Source organism: Lissotriton helveticus, chromosome 3_2 (genome assembly GCF_964261635.1).
Source record: "Lissotriton helveticus chromosome 3_2, aLisHel1.1, whole genome shotgun sequence".
Classification (NCBI taxonomy): Eukaryota; Metazoa; Chordata; class Amphibia; order Caudata; family Salamandridae; genus Lissotriton; species Lissotriton helveticus.
In genome coordinates this window covers 231,227,022-231,250,655 of record NC_136062.1, presented here as the reverse complement: position 1 = coordinate 231,250,655, position 23,634 = coordinate 231,227,022, and the positions used below count along the sequence as shown (strand labels likewise).

The window sequence follows — 23,634 nt, the reverse complement described above, 5'->3', positions numbered from 1 at the left end:
GCAATATGAATATAATGAGCAAGTTGGACGTACCTTGGTGATAAGAACTCGACAGGCAGTTACTAAGGGACAGATAATGGAAATGATCACAGAAAGAGGAGTGGTAGTTAAAAACCCAAAGGAAATCTGCGCAGTGTTTCAGAACTTTTATAAGAGACTCTATAATCAAGAGGGAGAAGAGCCAAGAAATAGAGAAATAGAAAGATATTTAGAAGAGGCTGCATTAGATAAAATTATGGAGGAAGATAGGATTAGTCTGGAGACAAAATTTACCCTAGAAGAAATCCAACTGGCCTTTAATGGACTGCCATCAGGGAAAGCTGTAGGACCTGACCTCATACCCTTAGAATTTTATAAGAATTTTTTTGCAATACTAGAGGGGGATATCATTACACTTATGGTTTCAATCCAGGAAGGAGCTGAACCGCCCAAATCCTGGAGCGAGGCGACAATGGTGCTTTTCTTAAAAAAGAATAAAATTTCCACTTATCCCGGGTCATATAGGCCAATTAGCCTGATGAATAGCGATACTAAGGCCTACTCGAAAATATTGGCTAATAGATTGAGCTCGATAATTGGAAAGGTGGTCTCACCCAGCCAACATGGGTTTATCCCAGGCAGGGGGACAGCCGATCACATTAGAAGAGTTATTACCTTGTTTGATGGAACGACAGCCTCACGAGACCCTATGTCTTTAACACTATTATGTCATTTACAATATCAACTGCTTAAACTATTGCACATGCGAGAAGTATTGCATTGCAAATGCTTGTTTTTGGTACGGGGAGATTAGGCGATTTGCCCAGAATTGGTATCAAACAAGGGGAATAAAAGTGGACGATTTTTAATGGGGTCCAATGTACTCGTCCTAGGCAGCAGCAAACAAAGAGTATTGTAAAGAGTTCCCCAGTGGGAGCTAGTGGTTTAGCTCAGTTAGTCTTTTCTCTCATTAGTTATAAAGGGATAAGTGCATGGTGTAGACCCTTTTCAGAATATAAGGATACCTCACACAGGTTACCGACAGGACAACAACTGTTGTCCCAGCCGATGGCCGTCCAGCGTCATCATCGGTATCCTGCTCCTACGGCAGGCTGGCGGTGCAATGCCCGTCGGGCAGCAAGGGGAGCTGCACTTTAGTGGAGATCTTTTATTCCGAGCCAACGGGTGTGTGTGTGTGAGGGGCCTAAAAAGTGCAATAGTGAGCATGGGGGTGTGTGTGTCTAAAAAAAGTCAGTCGAGTCCATTGGGAATTATTTTAATGGTCAGGCTCGCTGCTTTATTAAAAATAAGGGGTATTAAGGAGTGATGGGCAATGGGACCAATCCTTATTCAACCCTTGATGTGAATGCGGTCGACATGTTTCTTGCCATAAGGGCAATTCGTCAGGACCTTAGTGCTCATATGATTGCTGGAATCCTCTTAACTAAGAGTACCCCGATATACGACCTGTGTAGTGTCGTACAAAAATGGTTCCATGCGAGGGACCTCCTGGGAACTAGAGAGAAATAAGCAGACATTAATGATGTTAAAGTGCGTTGTATACAAAATACATCATATAGTGCCTGTATTCAAAGTGACTTATAATGCGTGCCCAGTGAGTAAAAACTGCCTGTATCATGACAGAGTTTAGTGGTACTGTGAGAGAAAAGTGGTTAACAAATCCAGAGCGCGTGAGGGACACGTTCTGTATTTGGGCTGTCATGCTGTTTCGTTATAGCATGCATCTTGGTGAAGAGGCTGGGCTCACGGCTGTGCAACGTGCTGAGTCGGGTGTGACACCAAAATTCAAGGCCAGTGATAATGTTACACCCTAACACAGTCAGGTGGCGTGAGGAGCCTATGTTTAAGAATATATATGTAGACTAAGGAGTTTAGCCATACAAACAAAAAACCGCAAAGATAAAACCGATCGTGTGTAGTTTGACACTCTGTCTCTAAGTGAGGTCGATGCTGGCGTGGTGGTCGTGATCACCAGCAAGTATTAAAAACAAACAAAGTGCCCTGCTCGACAAGTGCGCGTGAGCGAGGACAATGTCAGAATCAATGATGCGCTTACCCGTTGTGATTTCTCCTGAAGGCCTCACGAGCTGTCCAGGTGGGGCCAGCAGCGAGTGAGGAGTTCCTACAGGGAGAGTAAGGCATCCCGCGGGATCGTTAGAAAAATACGAGCCTTCACGCGGAACCCCGCGTGAAGGGGCCCAGCTGAGTAGTGACTTGCCGCGCGTCTGGCAGGGAGCACGCGGGGTTTCAAGGATTAGCTCAACACCTTACCTCAAAGGTCGCTGATGGCAGGCATCTCAGCACCTACCCATCCCACGGCGAACCGAAGTCAGGACAGCCAGCAGGGTAGTTAGGCAATGTCCGGTGCAGATAAGGGAGAGTTGAGCGCGCACCAAGGGGGCGTGTCCCTCCGGTTGCTAGGCACCGGCACACGGGAGTGGAGAGCAAAGAGGGGTTAGCTCAAAACAGAGAGGCCAGCACACTGCAATACGGGGGCCATCTTGGAACGGGCAGAGTGATCTGGTCTGTCATATTGGTAATCGTGTAGGGATGGACAAAAGAAGTCCAGAATGATAACTATCTGGCGAGTGTTGTCCAGGGCACCCCATCGTTCAATCCCAGTTCATCGCACTGTAGTCGATGTACCCATCTTTGTTCGAGTCTGAAGAGGGCTTGTTGGTTGAAGTTTGGTAAACATTCAAGGACAGTCCACCTAATGTTTTCTGGGAGATGATGGTTTTCTTTGCAGTGTTCATACAGCTTGGTGTGTGATTTGTGACACCGAATGTTGCTGTTGTGCTCCATTATTCGATGTTTAACTGGGCGCATGGTCATCCCAATGTACAACAAATCGCACGGGCAAATCAACACTTAAATACATCTAGAACTGTTACAGTTGGTATGTTTGTTCATTGTCCAAGTGTAGCTGCTTTGGAGTACAATGGTCTTGCCCTGGATGGTCTGGGGGCATACAACGCAGGACCCACAGCGATAGTGCCCAGTAACTGGAGGAAGGTCCCAGAGGGTATTGACAACTTGGGTGTTGGTTTTCTTAGGACGGGTGTGAATCAGAGTGTCCTTAAGATTTGCCGTCCTCTTAAAAGCAAAGCGGGGGCGCGGTATCTCCATCCCAGCAGAGTTGAGAATGCCCCAATGTGAATTGATTGTTTTTTTGAAGAATGAAGAGTGTTTCGTGAACGAGGTCACGCAGGTAATCGTGTCCTCTTGCTCCTTGGGATGTACTTCGAGCAGAGCCTCTCTGTTGTTGTTAAGGGCTCTTTTGGTGGAGGTTTTCAAAAGACGAGTGGGGTAGCCCCGGTCCAGAAGCTTGGTTTGTAAGGACTGCGCTTGCTGTTTGAAATCAGTGATTGAACTGCAATTTCTCCGTAGGCGGAGGAATTGGCCGAAAGGTAAATTGTCCCTTAGGGATCTAGTGTGATGACTGGTATAAGGCAATAGACTGTTCCTGTCAGTGTCCTTTTTGTATAGAGTGGTACTGATAGTGGTCGGGTCCAGTGATATAGTAAGGTCCAAAAAAGGTATGGATAGATTGGAGATCGTGCCCGTGAACTTTAGAAATGGGTCTTGTTGGTTTATCCACGTACAGAAGGCCTCACATGTCAAACGGTCACCCTTCCAGAACACCAGGATGTCGTCGATGTACCGACGCCAACACGTGAGGTTTTCACGGTATGGATTGTGTTCAGGGGGGTAGATGCACTTCTTCTCAAATGATGCCATATAGATACATGCCAGGCTCGGCGCAAAGGTCGAGCCCATCGATGTTCCACGGACTTGGTGGTATAAGTTGGATTCATATTTGAAAAAGTTCTCAGTAAGTGCAATGTGTGCCAACTCCATTATGAAAGATATCGGGGTGGGAGACAGCCACTCCTCTTGTCGTAGAAGGGAGTCCACTGCTTCCAGCGTGGCCTGTTGAGGAATGTTTGTGTACAACGCTTCCACGTCGAGGGTAAGGAGGAGATCGATGTCTTCTCTGCCATCCATGTCGTCAATGAGACGTAGCACATCTCTGGTGTCTTGAAGGTAAGACGGGATCGATTTGACCAGAGGCTGAAGAAATGCATCGCAAAATTGGGACAAGGGTTCTAAAATAGAACCGATGCCGGACACGATCGGTCTTCCTGGGACTGGGGTGGTGCCCTTGTGTATTTTGGGCAAAGTGTAAAAATACGGTGTGACCGGGTCTGTTGTTACCAGGAATTCTGCCTCTTTTTTGCTGATCCATTCATTAGTCTCTGCTTCAATGACAAGAGACATCACGGTAGTAGTCAGTCGATTGGTGGGATCCTCAGTCAGTAGTCTGTAGTGGGTGGTGTTGGCTAATTGGCGTCTGCACTCCCGATCATAGTCGTCATGATTTTGTATGACCGTAGCACCCCCTTTGTCAGCTTGCTTGATGACGATTGAAGTGTCCCTGCCAAGGGAGGTAGCTGCCTGTCTTTCAGCATTGGACAGATTGTTAAAGGGTTTGATTGAAGGTTTCTTCTGCATGGTTCTCAGGACTGCTCTTTCAAAAGTCAGGACCTCTGGTGGTACCATCCCGTCAGACGGGGTGAAGGCCGAAGGTTTCCTTAGGCCTGTGTCCTCACTGGGGGTTTCTGGCCGATTATCAAAAAAGGCTCGGAGGCGTATCTTTCTGAAGAACTGCTTTAGCTCAATCATTTCCTGAAAGGAGTCAGGGATCGGGGTGGGGACAAAGCCAAGGCCTTTTTCCAGGACACTCTTCTCTGTAGTAGAGAGGGTTCTTTTTGATAGGTTCACGATCAAACTCGTCTCCCTCTGGTTGTCGCGCTCCTGGTTTCCACCCCAGTCGGCTCTGGCGTCTGGTCCTGCCACTGTACTCCCTTGTGTCCGCCTCGCTTTCGCCCTCTTCCTCTGCCCCAACCTCTGCCTTGAAAAGGAGGCGGATTAAGAGGGTAGAATTGCGGGGGGCCTTGTGAGTAGAAGGGATACTGCCACGGTGGTGGTAAATGGGGTGGGCCATGGAACACTGGACCTTGATGATATCCCTGTTGCCAGGGCCGCGTGGGTCGTGCATTTCTCGCCTGGTAGCCACCACTGGAGTCACTGCTTGTGGAACCCCGTCTGGTGTCCGTGCTCGAATTCTCGTCCGAAGAGTAGGTGTTCTTCTTCGCTTTAAAATCATCTTTAAGGTAGGGGTATACCTTCTCCTTTGCGAATTTGGCTATGTCCTTCTCCAATTTGGTGGTTTTCTGTTTGAGTAAGAAGTCGTGGTGGTCAATCATCTCTTGGTTGATCTCAGAGAGTTTTGTAGTAAATGCTGTTTTGTTGTTCTTTGAAGTAGCGTTCTTCATGGTCGCTTCAAGGACAGAAATTTTCTCTTATAGTGCTTCAGATAATCGTCTCGCAGTTTGGCTAATCAGAAATAGCAGGTCCTTGGTGCATTTCCAGGAAACCTGGCACCAGTCTACTTTAAAGCGTTTGACATCAAGGAACAGTCTGGGGATGATGTTTACAATTAGGCCCCGTGGTGCTATGTTGCTCCTCAGGTACTCTGTCATCATAATCCCATGGATCGTTATTCTAATCAGTTCTTTCTTCATTTCGCTTAGTATGGACCACTCATCAGAGGAGGCTCCAGATGTGGCAGCAGGGGGATTGTTGAGTAATGAAGGCGTGTTCCTTAGTGTTTCAGCTATGGTGTCTTCATCAAAGCTAAGACCTGGGACATCCTCCATCTTGAAGTGCGGTATGGGAGGGGTGCCCTGTACTACGTAAGCCAGAACAGAGTGTCAAAACAAGGTGATCTTAGCGCAAGATATACTGTGCGGTTTGGTCCAGGGGAAAGAGAGCTCCTCGCCCCTGGTAACCTGTGGCAGAAGTTTCCCGTGCGATAAGCACGCCGAAATTGGTATCAAACAAGGGGAATAAAAGTGGACGATTTTTAATGGGGTCCAATGTACTCGTCCTAGGCAGCAGCAAACAAAGAGTATTGTACAGAGTTCCCCAGTGGGAGCTAGTGGTTTAGCTCAGTTAGTCTTTTCTCTCATTAGTTATAAAGGGATAAGTGCATGGTGTAGACCCTTTTCAGAATATAAGGATACCTCACACAGGTTACCGACAGGACAACAACTGTTGTCCCAGCCGATGGCCGTCCAGCGTCATCATCGGTATCCTGCTCCTACGGCAGGCTGGCGGTGCAATGCCCGTCGGGCAGCAAGGGGAGCTGCACTTTAGTGGAGATCTTTTATTCCGAGCCAACGGGTGTGTGTGTGTGAGGGGCCTAAAAAGTGCAATAGTGAGCATGGGGGTGTGTGTGTCTAAAAAAAGTCAGTCGAGTCCATTGGGAATTATTTTAATGGTCAGGCTCGCTGCTTTATTAAAAATAAGGGGTATTAAGGAGTGATGGGCAATGGGACCAATCCTTATTCAACCCTTGATGTGAATGCGGTCGACATGTTTCTTGCCATAAGGGCAATTCGTCAGGACCTTAGTGCTCATATGATTGCTGGAATCCTCTTAACTAAGAGTACCCCGATATACGACCTGTGTAGTGTCGTACAAAAATGGTTCCATGCGAGGGACCTCCTGGGAACTAGAGAGAAATAAGCAGACATTAATGATGTTAAAGTGCGTTGTATACAAAATACATCATATAGTGCCTGTATTCAAAGTGACTTATAATGCGTGCCCAGTGAGTAAAAACTGCCTGTATCATGACAGAGTTTAGTGGTACTGTGAGAGAAAAGTGGTTAACAAATCCAGAGCGCGTGAGGGACACGTTCTGTATTTGGGCATCATTAATGTCTGCTTATTTCTCTCTAGTTCCCAGGAGGTCCCTCGCATGGAACCATTTTCGTACGACACTACACAGGTCATATATCGGGGTACTCTTAGTTAAGAGGATTCCAGCAATCATATGAGCACTAAGGTCCTGACGAATTGCCCTTATGGCAAGAAACATGTCGACCGCATTCACATCAAGGGTTGAATAAGGATTGGTCCCATTGCCCATCACTCCTTAATACCCCTTATTTTTAATAAAGCAGCGAGCCTGACCATTAAAATAATTCCCAATGGACTCGACTGACTTTTTTTAGACACACACACCCCCATGCTCACTATTGCACTTTTTAGGCCCCTCACACACACACACCCGTTGGCTCGGAATAAAAGATCTCCACTAAAGTGCAGCTCCCCTTGCTGCCCGACGGGCATTGCACCGCCAGCCTGCCGTAGGAGCAGGATACCGATGATGACGCTGGACGGCCATCGGCTGGGACAACAGTTGTTGTCCTGTCGGTAACCTGTGTGAGGTATCCTTATATTCTGAAAAGGGTCTACACCATGCACTTATCCCTTTATAACTAATGAGAGAAAAGACTAACTGAGCTAAACCACTAGCTCCCACTGGGGAACTCTGTACAATACTCTTTGTTTGCTGCTGCCTAGGACGAGTACATTGGACCCCATTAAAAATCGTCCACTTTTATTCCCCTTGTTTGATACCAATTTCGGCGTGCTTATCGCACGGGAAACTTCTGCCACAGGTTACCAGGGGCGAGGAGCTCTCTTTCCCCTGGACCAAACCGCACAGTATATCTTGCGCTAAGATCACCTTGTTTTGACACTCTGTTCTGGCTTACGTAGTACAGGGCACCCCTCCCATACCGCACTTCAAGATGGAGGATGTCCCAGGTCTTAGCTTTGATGAAGACACCATAGCTGAAACACTAAGGAACACGCCTTCATTACTCAACAATCCCCCTGCTGCCACATCTGGAGCCTCCTCTGATGAGTGGTCCATACTAAGCGAAATGAAGAAAGAACTGATTAGAATAACGATCCATGGGATTATGATGACAGAGTACCTGAGGAGCAACATAGCACCACAGGGCCTAATTGTAAACATCATCCCCAGACTGTTCCTTGATGACAAACGCTTTAAAGTAGACTGGTGCCAGGTTTCCTGGAAATGCACCAAGGACCTGCTATTTCTGATTAGCCAAACTGCGAGACGATTATCTGAAGCACTACAAGAGAACATTTCTGTCCTTGAAGCGACCATGAAGAACGCTACTTCAAAGAACAACAAAACAGCATTTACTACAAAACTCTCTGAGATCAACCAAGAGATGATTGACCACCACGACTTCTTACTCAAACAGAAAACCACCAAATTGGAGAAGGACATAGCCAAATTCGCAAAGGAGAAGGTATACCCCTACCTTAAAGATGATTTTAAAGCGAAGAAGAACACCTACTCTTCGGACGAGAATTCGAGCACGGACACCAGACGGGGTTCCACAAGCAGTGACTCCAGTGGTGGCTACCAGGCGAGAAATGCACGACCCACGCGGCCCTGGCAACAGGGATATCATCAAGGTCCAGTGTTCCATGGCCCACCCCATTTACCACCACCGTGGCAGTATCCCTTCTACTCACAAGGCCCCCCGCAATTCTACCCTCTTAATCCGCCTCCTTTTCAAGGCAGAGGTTGGGGCAGAGGAAGAGGGCGAAAGCGAGGCGGACACAAGGGAGTACAGTGGCAGGACCAGACGCCAGAGCCGACTGGGGTGGAAACCAGGAGCGCGACAACCAGAGGGAGACGAGTTTGATCGTGAACCTATCAAAAAGAACCCTCTCTACTACAGAGAAGAGTGTCCTGGAAAAAGGCCTTGGCTTTGTCCCCACCCCGATCCCTGACTCCTTTCAGGAAATGATTGAGCTAAAGCAGTTCTTCAGAAAGATACGCCTCCGAGCCTTTTTTGATAATCGGCCAGAAACCCCCAGTGAGGACACAGGCCTAAGGAAACCTTCGGCCTTCACCCCGTCTGACGGGATGGTACCACCAGAGGTCCTGACTTTTGAAAGAGCAGTCCTGAGAACCATGCAGAAGAAACCTTCAATCAAACCCTTTAACAATCTGTCCAATGCTGAAAGACAGGCAGCTACCTCCCTTGGCAGGGACACTTCAATCGTCATCAAGCAAGCTGACAAAGGGGGTGCTACGGTCATACAAAATCATGACGACTATGATCGGGAGTGCAGACGCCAATTAGCCAACACCACCCACTACAGACTACTGACTGAGGATCCCACCAATCGACTGACTACTACCGTGATGTCTCTTGTCATTGAAGCAGAGACTAATGAATGGATCAGCAAAAAAGAGGCAGAATTCCTGGTAACAACAGACCCGGTCACACCGTATTTTTACACTTTGCCCAAAATACACAAGGGCACCACCCCAGTCCCAGGAAGACCGATCGTGTCCGGCATCGGTTCTATTTTAGAACCCTTGTCCCAATTTTGCGATGCATTTCTTCAGCCTCTGGTCAAATCGATCCCGTCTTACCTTCAAGACACCAGAGATGTGCTACGTCTCATTGACGACATGGATGGCAGAGAAGACATCGATCTCCTCCTTACCCTCGACGTGGAAGCGTTGTACACAAACATTCCTCAACAGGCCACGCTGGAAGCAGTGGACTCCCTTCTACGACAAGAGGAGTGGCTGTCTCCCACCCCGATATCTTTCATAATGGAGTTGGCACACATTGCACTTACTGAGAACTTTTTCAAATATGAATCCAACTTATACCACCAAGTCCGTGGAACATCGATGGGCTCGACCTTTGCGCCGAGCCTGGCATGTATCTATATGGCATCATTTGAGAAGAAGTGCATCTACCCCCCTGAACACAATCCATACCGTGAAAACCTCACGTGTTGGCGTCGGTACATCGACGACATCCTGGTGTTCTGGAAGGGTGACCGTTTGACATGTGAGGCCTTCTGTACGTGGATAAACCAACAAGACCCATTTCTAAAGTTCACGGGCACGATCTCCAATCTATCCATACCTTTTTTGGACCTTACTATATCACTGGACCCGACCACTATCAGTACCACTCTATACAAAAAGGACACTGACAGGAACAGTCTATTGCCTTATACCAGTCATCACACTAGATCCCTAAGGGACAATTTACCTTTCGGCCAATTCCTCCGCCTACGGAGAAATTGCAGTTCAATCACTGATTTCAAACAGCAAGCGCAGTCCTTACAAACCAAGCTTCTGGACCGGGGCTACCCCACTCGTCTTTTGAAAACCTCCACCAAAAGAGCCCTTAACAACAACAGAGAGGCTCTGCTCGAAGTACATCCCAAGGAGCAAGAGGACACGATTACCTGCGTGACCTCGTTCACGAAACACTCTTCATTCTTCAAAAAAACAATCAATTCACATTGGGGCATTCTCAACTCTGCTGGGATGGAGATACCGCGCCCCCGCTTTGCTTTTAAGAGGACGGCAAATCTTAAGGACACTCTGATTCACACCCGTCCTAAGAAAACCAACACCCAAGTTGTCAATACCCTCTGGGACCTTCCTCCAGTTACTGGGCACTATCGCTGTGGGTCCTGCGTTGTATGCCCCCAGACCATCCAGGGCAAGACCATTGTACTCCAAAGCAACTACACTTGGACAATGAACAAACATACCAACTGTAACAGTTCTAGATGTATTTATGTGTTGATTTGCCCGTGCGATTTGTTGTACATTGGGATGACCATGCGCCCAGTTAAACATCGAATAATGGAGCACAACAGCAACATTCGGTGTCACAAATCACACACCAAGCTGTATGAACACTGCAAAGAAAACCATCATCTCCCAGAAAACATTAGGTGGACTGTCCTTGAATGTTTACCAAACTTCAACCAACAAGCCCTCTTCAGACTCGAACAAAGATGGGTACATCGACTACAGTGCGATGAACTGGGATTGAACGATGGGGTGCCCTGGACAACACTCGCCAGATAGTTATCATTCTGGACTTCTTTTGTCCATCCCTACACGATTACCAATATGACAGACCAGATCACTCTGCCCGTTCCAAGATGGCCCCCGTATTGCAGTGTGCTGGCCTCTCTGTTTTGAGCTAACCCCTCTTTGCTCTCCACTCCCGTGTGCCGGTGCCTAGCAACCGGAGGGACACGCCCCCTTGGTGCGCGCTCAACTCTCCCTTATCTGCACCGGACATTGCCTAACTACCCTGCTGGCTGTCCTGACTTCGGTTCGCCGTGGGATGGGTAGGTGCTGAGATGCCTGCCATCAGCGACCTTTGAGGTAAGGTGTTGAGCTAATCCTTGAAACCCCGCGTGCTCCCTGCCAGACGCGCGGCAAGTCACTACTCAGCTGGGCCCCTTCACGCGGGGTTCCGCGTGAAGGCTCGTATTTTTCTAACGATCCCGCGGGATGCCTTACTCTCCCTGTAGGAACTCCTCACTCGCTGCTGGCCCCACCTGGACAGCTCGTGAGGCCTTCAGGAGAAATCACAACGGGTAAGCGCATCATTGATTCTGACATTGTCCTCGCTCACGCGCACTTGTCGAGCAGGGCACTTTGTTTGTTTTTAATACTTGCTGGTGATCACGACCACCACGCCAGCATCGACCTCACTTAGAGACAGAGTGTCAAACTACACACGATCGGTTTTATCTTTGCGGTTTTTTGTTTGTATGGCTAAACTCCTTAGTCTACATATATATTCTTAAACATAGGCTCCTCACGCCACCTGACTGTGTTAGGGTGTAACATTATCACTGGCCTTGAATTTTGGTGTCACACCCGACTCAGCACGTTGCACAGCCGTGAGCCCAGCCTCTTCACCAAGATGCATGCTATAACGAAACAGCATGACAGCCCAAATACAGAACGTGTCCCTCACGCGCTCTGGATTTGTTAACCACTTTTCTCTCACAGTACCACTAAACTCTGTCATGATACAGGCAGTTTTTACTCACTGGGCACGCATTATAAGTCACTTTGAATACAGGCACTATATGATGTATTTTGTATACAACGCACTTTAACATCATTAATGTCTGCTTATTTCTCTCTAGTTCCCAGGAGGTCCCTCGCATGGAACCATTTTTGTACGACACTACACAGGTCGTATATCGGGGTACTCTTAGTTAAGAGGATTCCAGCAATCATATGAGCACTAAGGTCCTGACGAATTGCCCTTATGGCAAGAAACATGTCGACCGCATTCACATCAAGGGTTGAATAAGGATTGGTCCCATTGCCCATCACTCCTTAATACCCCTTATTTTTAATAAAGCAGCGAGCCTGACCATTAAAATAATTCCCAATGGACTCGACTGACTTTTTTTAGACACACACACCCCTATGCTCACTATTGCACTTTTTAGGCCCCTCACACACACACACCCGTTGGCTCGGAATAAAAGATCTCCACTAAAGTGCAGCTCCCCTTGCTGCCCGACGGGCATTGCACCGCCAGCCTGCCGTAGGAGCAGGATACCGATGATGACGCTGGACGGCCATCGGCTGGGACAACAGTTGTTGTCCTGTCGGTAACCTGTGTGAGGTATCCTTATATTCTGAAAAGGGTCTACACCATGCACTTATCCCTTTATAACTAATGAGAGAAAAGACTAACTGAGCTAAACCACTAGCTCCCACTGGGGAACTCTGTACAATACTCTTTGTTTGCTGCGATTTGCCCAGAATCACAGGATGCTGAGACGAGGCTCAAACCTGGTTTCCCAGCTCAAAAGTTGGCAGCTCTGGCCATAATGTGTGGGGTTATTCAGGCACGATAGCCTGAAATGAACCGTGTGCACAGCTGATGAGTGTTACATTTACTGCACCAAATTTCTGCTGAATATATTTCCAACTTTTATATAAAATGTGACAAAAAAACAAAATTCTCAGATTGGTTTCATGATAAATTTTCATTGGCTTTAAAAAAATAGAAGTTTCATAATATATAATTGGGTAAAGTACAAAAATCATTGCATCATGACAATTTGTACATCCAAAATAGTTTCACGATCATAACATTTTTACAATATGGGGATAGAAAGAGACGATTGGTGACCTTCGTCCCAATGCATTTCAGGACCTTGTGTCCCTTCCTCAGGGGAAATGGAAACCTAGAGAAGTGCCAGTACCCAGCGTTTAAATCTGTTAGCCAAAAGCTCCTTATCAAGAATCCTGAAGAGACACAATACAGACCTGAATGCTGACAAGAACTTCAAGACAACAATCCTCACAAGTTTAGACTCGAGTGAAACGGCTGCCATTTCACTCGAGTCTACGAAATGCATTGGGGCGCTCCCTAGAGCCTCTCCCTAGAGCCCCTCCCAAGCATCGAGAAGTCGTCTTTTGTAGAGGGACGTCTATTTGGCACAACGCAGCCATCAAATCATGGGAAAAGGTGTTGGACGATCTTGGGAGCTGCCAGGAAGGTTATTAGATGCTTAATTGGTCTAATTGCTACCTTCTTGCTTTTTCCTTGCCGCTCAAGGTGCGCTCCGCATTTCAGTCGCCATGTTACGAACTCTGACGCTCGTTCTCCTCAGGAGTCAGCGCACTTGTGATTTTTTTCCCCTTTCCCCACCAGAAATATGGGCTTACTGGTGATAATAGGATTAACCAATTTGGAGAAACACATATTTATCCTTGTTTTGCCCTCTCCACGGTTTTAATATTTTTAGACAATTTTCAAGACATCAAGATAGGTGTATTTCATGGGAATTCTATGAGAGCTTACTGATTTGTTTGCTCTTATGGTGACTCCTTACAATACTTCTCACTGAATAAGTTTGTCTTTATCGGTCCACTTGACCAACAGCTGCGCATTCAGTTTCACTTTCGGCTTAATGGATATTGAGGGATTATACAGGGTATCCTGTTGCTCTTTGGTTAATATCAACTTGGATTCTACGCACTCAAGTAAATCTCAAGCTTCTATCAATTCTAATGCCAATGGGCGCAAGGAATCTGGAGGCAACGCTAATAAAAGGGTTAAAAAAACCTCTTTTCCAAACAAATTACCTCTGCCTTTGACACTGGAGGACATTATGGATGAGCAGAGAAATATGTGACCTTTAATGGCAGCTACTACTGTAGCGCGCCAAAGAATTGACGAAAAGGCATCTCGTCTGGACTCAAGACTTATAGAGCATGAACAAAGGATTAGTGATGCTCAAGATGTTGTCGCTAAGGTGGGTATTTTATCTAAAGAGGTCATTCAGTTAAAGAAGTTATCTGAAGATTTGAAGAATCGTAACAGATGCAATAACTTACTAATTTGTGGCATAATGGAGGGCTCTGAAGGCCCCAACATAATCAATTTCTTGAAGATGCATATACCAAAAATAGTAGACTTGCAGAAACTGGCAGGTCTCAATATCCAGAGGGCACACAGGATTGGTCCTCTCAACATATCAACCTTGAACAGACTACAAGGGATTATTGCCTATTTTCTTCAGTACTCTGATTTAATGATGAGTCTTACAGCAGCCAAACAACGTAAACAAATTTTATGGTCTGGTCAGAAGATCTTTTTCAGTCAAGATGTTTCAAAGTTTACTGCTAATCGCCGAAAGGAGTCATCTCTCTTCTATATATACACATATATATATATATATATATATATATATATATATATATATATATATATATATATATGTATTTTTATATACACCAGGGAAGCCCATATTCTCCACTTGCTCCTCTCGTCTCTTCATCTTTTCTCTCGTGTTTCTTTTTAACTTCTTTGTATTTTTTTTCATTGTTATATACAAACCTTTTTAAACGCAAAATTGCTCTTTTGGTTCTCTTTCACTTTCTACTCGGACGATTATGGTTGCATAAGCATGTTTACCTTTTCAACTTTTATTCTATCTCTTACCTTACATCTTATCATATTCTCTTTTTTTTTTTTTTCACCACAGATTTTATTGAATAAATCAAGCAAGGCAATCAATGTGGCACCCCACAATTAGGAGAAACCACTAAGCATTTGGATACATTACAAATGGCAGGATCTGGATTCGAACTAAAGTCATTGCAAATCATATTTATTTGGAACTACCCCCCACCCCGTCCCCACCCCAACTTCCCACCACCCTCAACCAATCCCACCCCGTAGTCCCTCCCTAACCCTGTGCACGTGTGAAGAGGAAACAGCGTTGTGTGAGTACAGTGTAGCCGGCGTGGCGCAAGACACAGGCCCATGCAATGGGGGAAGCCTAGGGCTCCTCTTCGGGTTCGACTGGGGGGTCCAGTGGCAAGTCTCTATAATCGGCCCATCTTTTCCATATCCTAAAGTGCTTGCGGGGGCACCCTCGCGCTTCAAAGATCGGGCGCTCCAGACCCATGCAAAAATCTAATCCTGCTTTCCATACACACAGAGGAGGGGCCCGTTCATCCTTCCAAGCCCGTGCTAGGTCTCTCTTGGCTAGTACCAGCCCCAATAGCAGTAAATGGCGCTTATAACTATTCCCCCCCACTCCCTCAAGAATATGAAGCAATCCTAATCGATGAGTGCGGGGTAGATCCCAGTGTAGTACTTCAGACAGGCATTCCACACACCTCTCCAAAAGCCAGCTATTCTAGGACACAGCCACACCGTATGAAGCAGCGAGCCCACCTCCATCCTATAACGCAGGCATTCCGGCGATGCAATCAGTCCAGCCTTCCAGAGGCACTCACGGGTAAAATAAGCCCTGTGGAGAATTTTAAATTGGATAAACCTGAGCCTCATTGCGATGGCAGTCCCTCGTGGGAATTCCAGAGCCTCTCGCCAATCGTCCTCGTCCATGGGACCAACATCCGCCTCCCAGGCCGTCCGCAGGGGAAGGAGGTCAGAGGCGCAGTGAGTGACCACCGTTTGGTATATTCGGGATACTTTTTTGTCTCTGAGATCACCCATGAACAGCTTCGCCTCAATAGGGCTGAATTCGGGGAGCGAGTCTAAGTCGGCAACGTATGGTGTTAGCGCATGCCGAAGCTGCAGATAACGGAAGAACTGGGTCCGCGGCATGTGGAACTCCGCACTAAGTTCCTGGAACGACTTAAAAGCAGCTCCAGACATCACATGACCCAGCGACGAGATCCCGATCGCGTCCCAGCCACCGAAACCCGACAAGGAGGCCAGTGCAGGCAGTCTACCGTTGCGCCACAGCGGTGTTTCCGCAGTCAGCTTACCCCACCAGCCCATGCGTCGCAACGCCTGACGCCAAACAAGGAAGACAGTTTTCGTGACACTGGGCAACTCCCGCCGCAGCCGAGCAGAGTAGAGGAGCATGTGAAGAGTGTTGTCACCCATCAGTGCGCGTTCTAATGCATATGCCGGGTCACCCCTATCACCGTACCACCAGTCATTAAGGATGAGCAGGTGAGCTGCTTGATAGTAGGACATGAGGTCCGAGGTGGCGAGTCCTCCACAGTACGTAGATAGGAAGCACGTACGCAGCGCCACCCTGGCAGATCCCCCAGCCCACAGGAACCGCCCCAAGACCGAATTCACCTGCCGAAACCACGAGGTTGGGACCGGATGGGGATAGTTTTGCAGCTGATACAGGAGGCGTGGAAGCGCCACCATCTTGAAAAAGGCGGACCGGCCAAAGATATTAAGAGGCATCCGGGACCAAGTTTTCACGTCGGCCTGCACCCGCTCCCAAACCGGCAGCACAGAACGTTCCCATGTGAGGGTCACTGATTCCGACAGGAACACTCCCAGGTATTGCAAGCCACCGGTCGCCACCCGCAGGTCCAGTGTCCAGGGGTCCGATACTGCACCACCTCCAAGGACCCACAGGGTAGATTTACCCAGGTTCAGGTATAGGCCGGAGACCTCTCCAAAGACCCGCATTATTTCCAATACTCGCGGCCCGGAGCGTCGCAGGTCCGTAAGGAAGAAAAGGACGTCATCAGCGTACAACGCAATCCTATCAGAGAGGCCTCGGGGCCACACAAATCCTCGCATCTGCGCATCTATACGTACCCAGGCGGCCAATGGCTCCATAGCAAGGGCAAAGAGATATGGGGATAGAGGGCATCCCTGTCGGGTTCCCCGGCCGATGTGGAAGATCTACGACACCGCCCCGGCAACACGCACCGCAGCTGTAATATCTGTATAGAGCAGCTTAATATAGGATAGAAAAACAGGGCCCAGGTTGAGACGGGGCAGGAGCGCGAACAGATATGTCCAGCTCACCGAGTCAAACGCTTTATTAATATCAGCAAGCAACAAAGCTGCCTGCTCACCCGTGGCCCCCATAGCATGAATCGCAGCCCACGCACGCCGAATATTGTGGCGTGTAGCCCTGCCAGGCATAAAGCCCGATTGATCGGGGTGTACCAGTTCCGTTATATATGGAAGCAACCGATTCGCCAGGGCCTTATCCAGTATTTTGGCTTCTATGTTAAGTAACGAGATGGGGCGATATGAGTCGTGCCTAGCAGGGGGCCTACCAGGTTTCGGGAAAACCACAATCTCGGCATGACGCCAATCAGGCGGCAGCCTACCCTGTGTACGCGCCGCTTCAAGCGCACGCCGAAAGTGGGGCCCTAATTGCGTATGACATTTTTTATAAAATTCACAGGGGTAACCGCTCGGCCCGGGGGCCTTACCTGCGTTAAGCTGTCCCAGGGCCTCCCCCAGCTCTTCCGCCGTGAGAGGAGCATCTAGGGATTTCCTGGCCTCATCAGACACTGCTTTAGGGGGTAGGTCATCAATGAATTTAGCCACCTCCTCCCCCGATAAGCTATCACACGGAGCATATTGTGTCGCAAAGTAGGTGGCGAAGCTCGCCGCCAGGCTGGTGGGGTCCGTGATAACCGCTCCATCCTCAGCAATAAGACCGGGCAGCGTGTCTGGTTTAATGCTATATTGGCATAGTCTATAGAGCAGGGAGCCCGATTTGTCACCCCACTGGTATATCCGGCTCCGCGTGGCCAGCCACGCCTGTTTGGCCTCGTCCAGTAGGACTGACGCGTAGGATTGCTGTGCCTGGAGAAGTAGCCGCACGCCAACCTCATTCCCTCCTCCCCGACTCTGCCGCTCCAGCGTCTCCACCAGTGCCGCAGCCGCCACGATCGCCTCACGACGCCCACGGCGAGCCGCAGTGGTCCATGCAATATCCACCCCTCGCACAGTGGGCTTCAAAGCCTCCCACACCACTACCGCGTCGATATCATCAACAAGGTTCTCCCGCCAGTAATGATCAATGACCTCCCGGAGATGCTTGACATAACTAGGCTGCTGAAGATGCCACGAGGACATCCTCCATCTAAAGGGCTGACGTTTCCTAAAGAGTTCTACTTCAATCGATACTGGGGAATGATCAGACAGTCCCCTCGGCAAAATCTCCACTGCACGCACCCTGCACATACACAATCGGGGAACAAACATATAGTCCAAGCGGAGTAGAGGGAGGGGAGGGGGGGCAAGGGGGGGGTCAGCCCGCCCAGCTCCCGGCGCCCCCTGCGGTCCATACATACGTCCATCACCTCGTTCCAGTCTCCCCCGACCACCGCCAGGGACTCCGGGATATCCCCCCACACCTGGAACAGTCTCTCAGCTAGGGCCCACTGCAGGGGGGGGGCATATACACTCCCAAGGACCACGGGCTCCGTACCCACCATGCCCTTGACAAACAAATAACGACCCTGCGGGTCAGCCCACGTCTTTTCGTGTACGTACGCCACTCTACGATGGATTAGAACAGCCACCCCTCTTGACCCCCTAGTAAAGCCAGCATGGTATACCTGCTGATAGCCCAATCGCTGCAGGCTGAGCGCCTTTGACCCCATCATATGAGTCTCCTGAAGCAGAAGCACATCTGCGGCGGCTCTCTTTCCCCAGCGCAGGACAGCCCCACGTTTCACCTTGTCTAGCATCCACCTTACATTCCATGTTACCACTCGTAGAGACTCCACCGGGAGTCCGTGTACTGTATCAGCCATAGTCAGATGGAATCCACCAGGATGGCCCCCCGTGCCCACACCACCCACCACTCAACAACATCTGCATCTTCATAGAAAGCACGTGCATCCCCCCCCTACCACCCCAAAACTCAAAAACTTCAGGGACAGCAACTGCTGTTCCCTCCCTCACTATCCATTCCCCCAACCCCCCCCCCCTACACCTCACAGAACCATGAAGCATCTGTCGCGGCATGGGCAGTCCCAAGCCCAAAACAGAGGGCCCAAGACCAACCATGCCAATGGATCCCACCACCCTTAAACCAATTGTCGCAACCCCCCCCCCAAAAACAACTCCTACGAGGTTAGGAGAGGGACAGCCCCCAATCGGCTGTACCCGAGCCAGTTTCACCACCCCATTTAAATCCAAGAACACAGTTTCGAGATGACGGCAAGGCATCAGTAAAGCGTCCAGTTCGCCGGGCCACCGCCATTACTTCTCCCCTCCCCGGGAGCCATACCATCAAACAGTGAGCACAGAGTACCTGAAAGTATCAATGTCACTTCCCAGAGTGGTCCGAATCTTCGGTTCTGTCGCCTCCCTGTGCACCAGAGGCAGAGGCCGACCGCTTTCGTGATCTAGATCTCCGGTGTCTCCTACCCTTGGCCGGTTGATCTCTTCGTTCCGGCGAGGAACCCCTCGAGGACCCCGGATTCAGTCCCGGCTGGGCATGTGGCCTGAGCGCCACTGTTTCATCCGTCCATCGAAACAAATCTTCCGGAGAATCAAAAAACAACGTCTTGGATTGGAAGATTACTCTCAGGCGAGCAGGGTACAGCAGGGAGTATTGGAGACCCAGACCACGGAGCTTTGCCTTAGCATTCATGAAGGACTGTCGCCTCTGCTGCACGAGTTTGGTATAGTCTGGGAAAACCATGATCTTGTGGTTTTCATATAGGATGGCATCCTTGGACCTCGCCTCCCGCAGGATAACATCGCGGTCGTGGTAGTTCAACAGTCTAGCGATCACTGCCCTAGGCCGCTCACCCTCCGGCGGCCTCTGGGTCAGGGCGCGATGGGCGCGTTCAATGACGAAGCACGTGGAAAGGATCCCCGGAGGCAGCCAGCCCTGCAGCCACTGAGTAAGGAACTGCTCCATGTTCCCCTTCTCACAGCGTTCCGGAAAGCCAACAAATCGGAGATTATTACGACGAGCGCGTCCTTCCGCATCCTCAGCCCTAAGCACCAGATTCTTCTGCACCGATTCCACCACAGCTAGTCGCTTCTTCAAGGACCCGACATCGTCCTCCACCACAGAGATTCTGGATTCCGCTTCGGTAATCCGCGCCACCGCATTCCGTAGGTCTTGGCGTATCAAGGTAACATCTACGCCCACCGCGCCGATTTTGGCGTCCAGCATGTCCCTGGACTGGGTGATGGCGGCCATAAGAGCGGTATTGTCCGGGGGGGGGGGTGGTGGTTGTTGTTGTCCCCCACCCGATGGGCCTGGACCCCCAGTAGGTCCTGTGAACTTGTCGATGGTCGGCTGCTTGGTTTGGCTGCCGCCTCCTCCTCGGGTCATGATCGCCACCCGCCCGTGGGCCACCAACAGTCAACACAGGCGTGGCAGTGTGGGGTCTCCCACGTCCTCTGTCTAGCCCAATGGGGGCCCCCTCAGCCGATCATGTCCCACCGCCAGATGCGTTCACCCGGACACCCCTCTAGAATCGCAGCTCAAGTGAAGTAAGGCAGGCCTCGTAAGTCACTTAGCGTATTGATGGGGCCTTGTTTCGCCCTCTGTGCGCCCTTAGTTCTGCCGCCACTGCCGGTAATGCCTGGGGGTCCAGATGGGGGTACTCACAATGCGCCGTCCGCCACAGGGCCCGCCAACCGCCGCACAGCCGTGAATAGGTCGTCGTTTGTAGAGGAGCAGTGGCGAAGCGTCGTCCAGTCCCGGGAGTGGCCACAGCCCACTGCAAGCCCCGGGTGGGAGCCGCGAAACTCGAGGCCCCCGGCTCCGCCGGTCCCGCTAGGCCCCAGTAGCCAATGGAGCGAGCCTCGCCCCTCCGAAATCGTAGAGCAGTGGCTGGACTCCCGGGGGGACAGTGTCAGCCGTTTCTTGTCCCGCCGGGTCAATCCTGCGCCGGAGAAGCGGCAAGGCGGCCGCGCCCCACAGGCGCTTCCCGGACGGGGAGCGCCAAAATCGAGGTCCCGGCTTCCGGCTGTGCACCAGGCCGCACTCCTCTCCCTGTCTCCCAGCCGCGATCAAAGCGCCAGAATCGCCGTCAACCACACCGGAGGAGGCCCGGTGCCCTCAGCTGCAATCGCCTCACTTGGGGTGTGTCATAGAGGCTCGGGGACCAGGATAAGTGGACGGATGTATCACGGGCAAGTGGGAGCTCTAAGAAGCTGCGACCGCCATTGCCGCTCTCGAAGCCACCCCCCTCATATTCTCTTTTTCAATACAGCTTTTTTTGTTTATTGCTAGTCATGTGTACTCGGACTTCCACTATTTTCTATCAAACTTGTTGCGGTTGGTTAAGATATTACTTATTTCAGGTTTCCTATTTGATTTTAATACCTTTTTTTTTTATATATCCCTTTGATGAGTGGTATACGTATTGTCTCATGGAATGTTAAGGGTATTCGTAACCCAGTGAAAAAGCAAAGAGTGTTGTCTCAACTATCAAAACTAAAATGCCAAGTAGCTTTATTACAAGAAACACATCTTAAAGAACAAGATATACTCTTCTTGTGTAGACAATGGGTTGAGAGTGTTTTTGGCTCCCCCGCTGTGATTAATAAGAATGGTATTAATATATTATTTCCTAAATGGATGTGTACTCATTTGCTGAACGAAGTTAAAGACGATAATGGAATATGCCTTTTATTAAACATTAAGGTAAATGATACCCAGTTTTCTATATGCAATGTTTATGATCCTAATGGTATAAATTTAGTATTTTGGAATTAATTTTCCACTCTCCTTTCTTCGCATGCATAAGAAAATCTTATAGTTTGTGCCGATTGTAATCAACTTATGGATCCTTTTTTAGATCGTAAATCTCAAACCAAGTTTATTTCAAACAAAATGCAGAAGACATTTCACCATGCTATATCTTCTAGAGGGCTGATGGATGTTTGGAGAACTTCTCACCCTGATGCTTTAGAGTTCTATCTTTTCTCTCCTGCTCACAGATCCCATTCTAGAATAGATTACATATTTTTCACAAAATCTACTCTTCAATTCTTGACACATGCTGAGATAGGTTCAAATCTTATTTCAGATCACACTCCTGTAATTGTAGATTTGGATTATTCTACTCCTACACCCACTTCACGTACTTGGAGATGTAATAATGCTCTTCTGCTCAACAACCATTTTACAGAGCTATCTACATTATTCTCACAAGAATGTTTTGAGAATAATCTTCCCTCAGACTCACAGATGAATTTTATTTGGGATGCATTTAAGGCAACTCCCACGGCGTTTATAATATATTTTGTTGCCAATAAAAAGAGGAAGGCACTAAGACATTCGACACTACTCCTAAAACAAATTAAGACATTAGAACATGAATACTTTTCTTCAGATCACACAGATACCTAGTCTAAACTAATTAAAGGTAAACTGCAATAAAATAAACAGTCCTGGGATAGTGCTTGCAGTAGTTTGCTTAAGTTTAATGCTAAAATTTATGGTGGTCGGAATAAGGCTAGCAAATCTCTGGCTAACTACCTTAAAATTTAAAAGCAAAAGTCCAAGATTGTTGCTACAATGGATAATACTGGGGTCGGGCACGTTAGTGATTGCAAGATATTAGAGTGCTTCACAGAATACTACACTAATTTAAATACCCCAGTCCTCTCCTTCAACTGATCAGATCAACGCTTATTTTCAATCCATTCCCAAATCTCCATAAAACACTGTTGACTTGTCCTCTCTTGATAGTCCAGTTTCGGAACAAGAAATTTCATATGCCATTATTCACCTTCCAAAAGATAAAATTCCTGGCCCTGATGGATTTTCTGTACGTTTTTTCTTTATTTCAAGCACTTGTTAGTTCCTAAGCTGTTGCTTCTTATTACTCATTTTTAAATATGGAAAGGACACAAGGCTCTTTTACTCAGGCCATGCTTTGTATGATCCCAAAGAAGGACAATGATCTATTTCAGTGTAGTAACTACAGACCCATCCCATTAATTAACACAGATTGTAAGATTTTGGCCAAATTATTGGCTCTCCGTATTAATGAGGTCATTCCCAATTTAGTTGATATACATCAGACAGTGTTTGTGAAGGGACATTCTATTGCAGACAATTCTAGAATGTTCCCCAATGTAATTCATTTGGCTTCCAAGTTGTACTTACCCGTGGCTGCCATAACTATGGATGCTGAAAAGACGTTCAGGAGAGTGAACTGGGAATTCATTTTCAGAGCATTGAAATGGCACGGCTTCAGTCCTCACATCATTAAATACATTCAGTTATCATATTCTGTACCCTCCACCTCTATTTGGGTCATAGGCCATCAATCCAATTATTTTTCCCTCCAAAGGGGAACTAGACATGGTTGCCCTTTAGCTCCACTTTTTAGGTCGAGCCTAGCGGCAGCGCACATGTACTGCTCGCTCTGCGAAGCATGCTGTATTAGGGTATGCACTAGAGGCCACGACCCCTCACCGCCCATATTTGTCATGGGATTTGTGTCATTATCCTTAAATGCTGGCTTCTGATTGGTAAATAGGCTTTGTTAGTCCTTCCTTGGTACCGCCTTGGCTCCATTTGTCCCCGCCCATAAGGACTGGACCTTTTACTCGTCATGTTACACGGTCTGCTTTAGCTTGGCTGTGCGCACTATTTTGTTTAATTCTTTTTTTTATTTGCATGGTGGTC

At 48.5% G+C, this 23,634-nt stretch overlaps 1 protein-coding gene across 1 annotated transcript in view; it reads right to left on the bottom strand.

The window, feature by feature from the left end:
- The window catches only part of CSPG4 (chondroitin sulfate proteoglycan 4), a 275,264-nt gene that overhangs the window by 90,930 nt on the left and 160,700 nt on the right, over nucleotides 1-23,634 (bottom strand). The gene's annotated exons all lie outside the window — the stretch shown is intronic.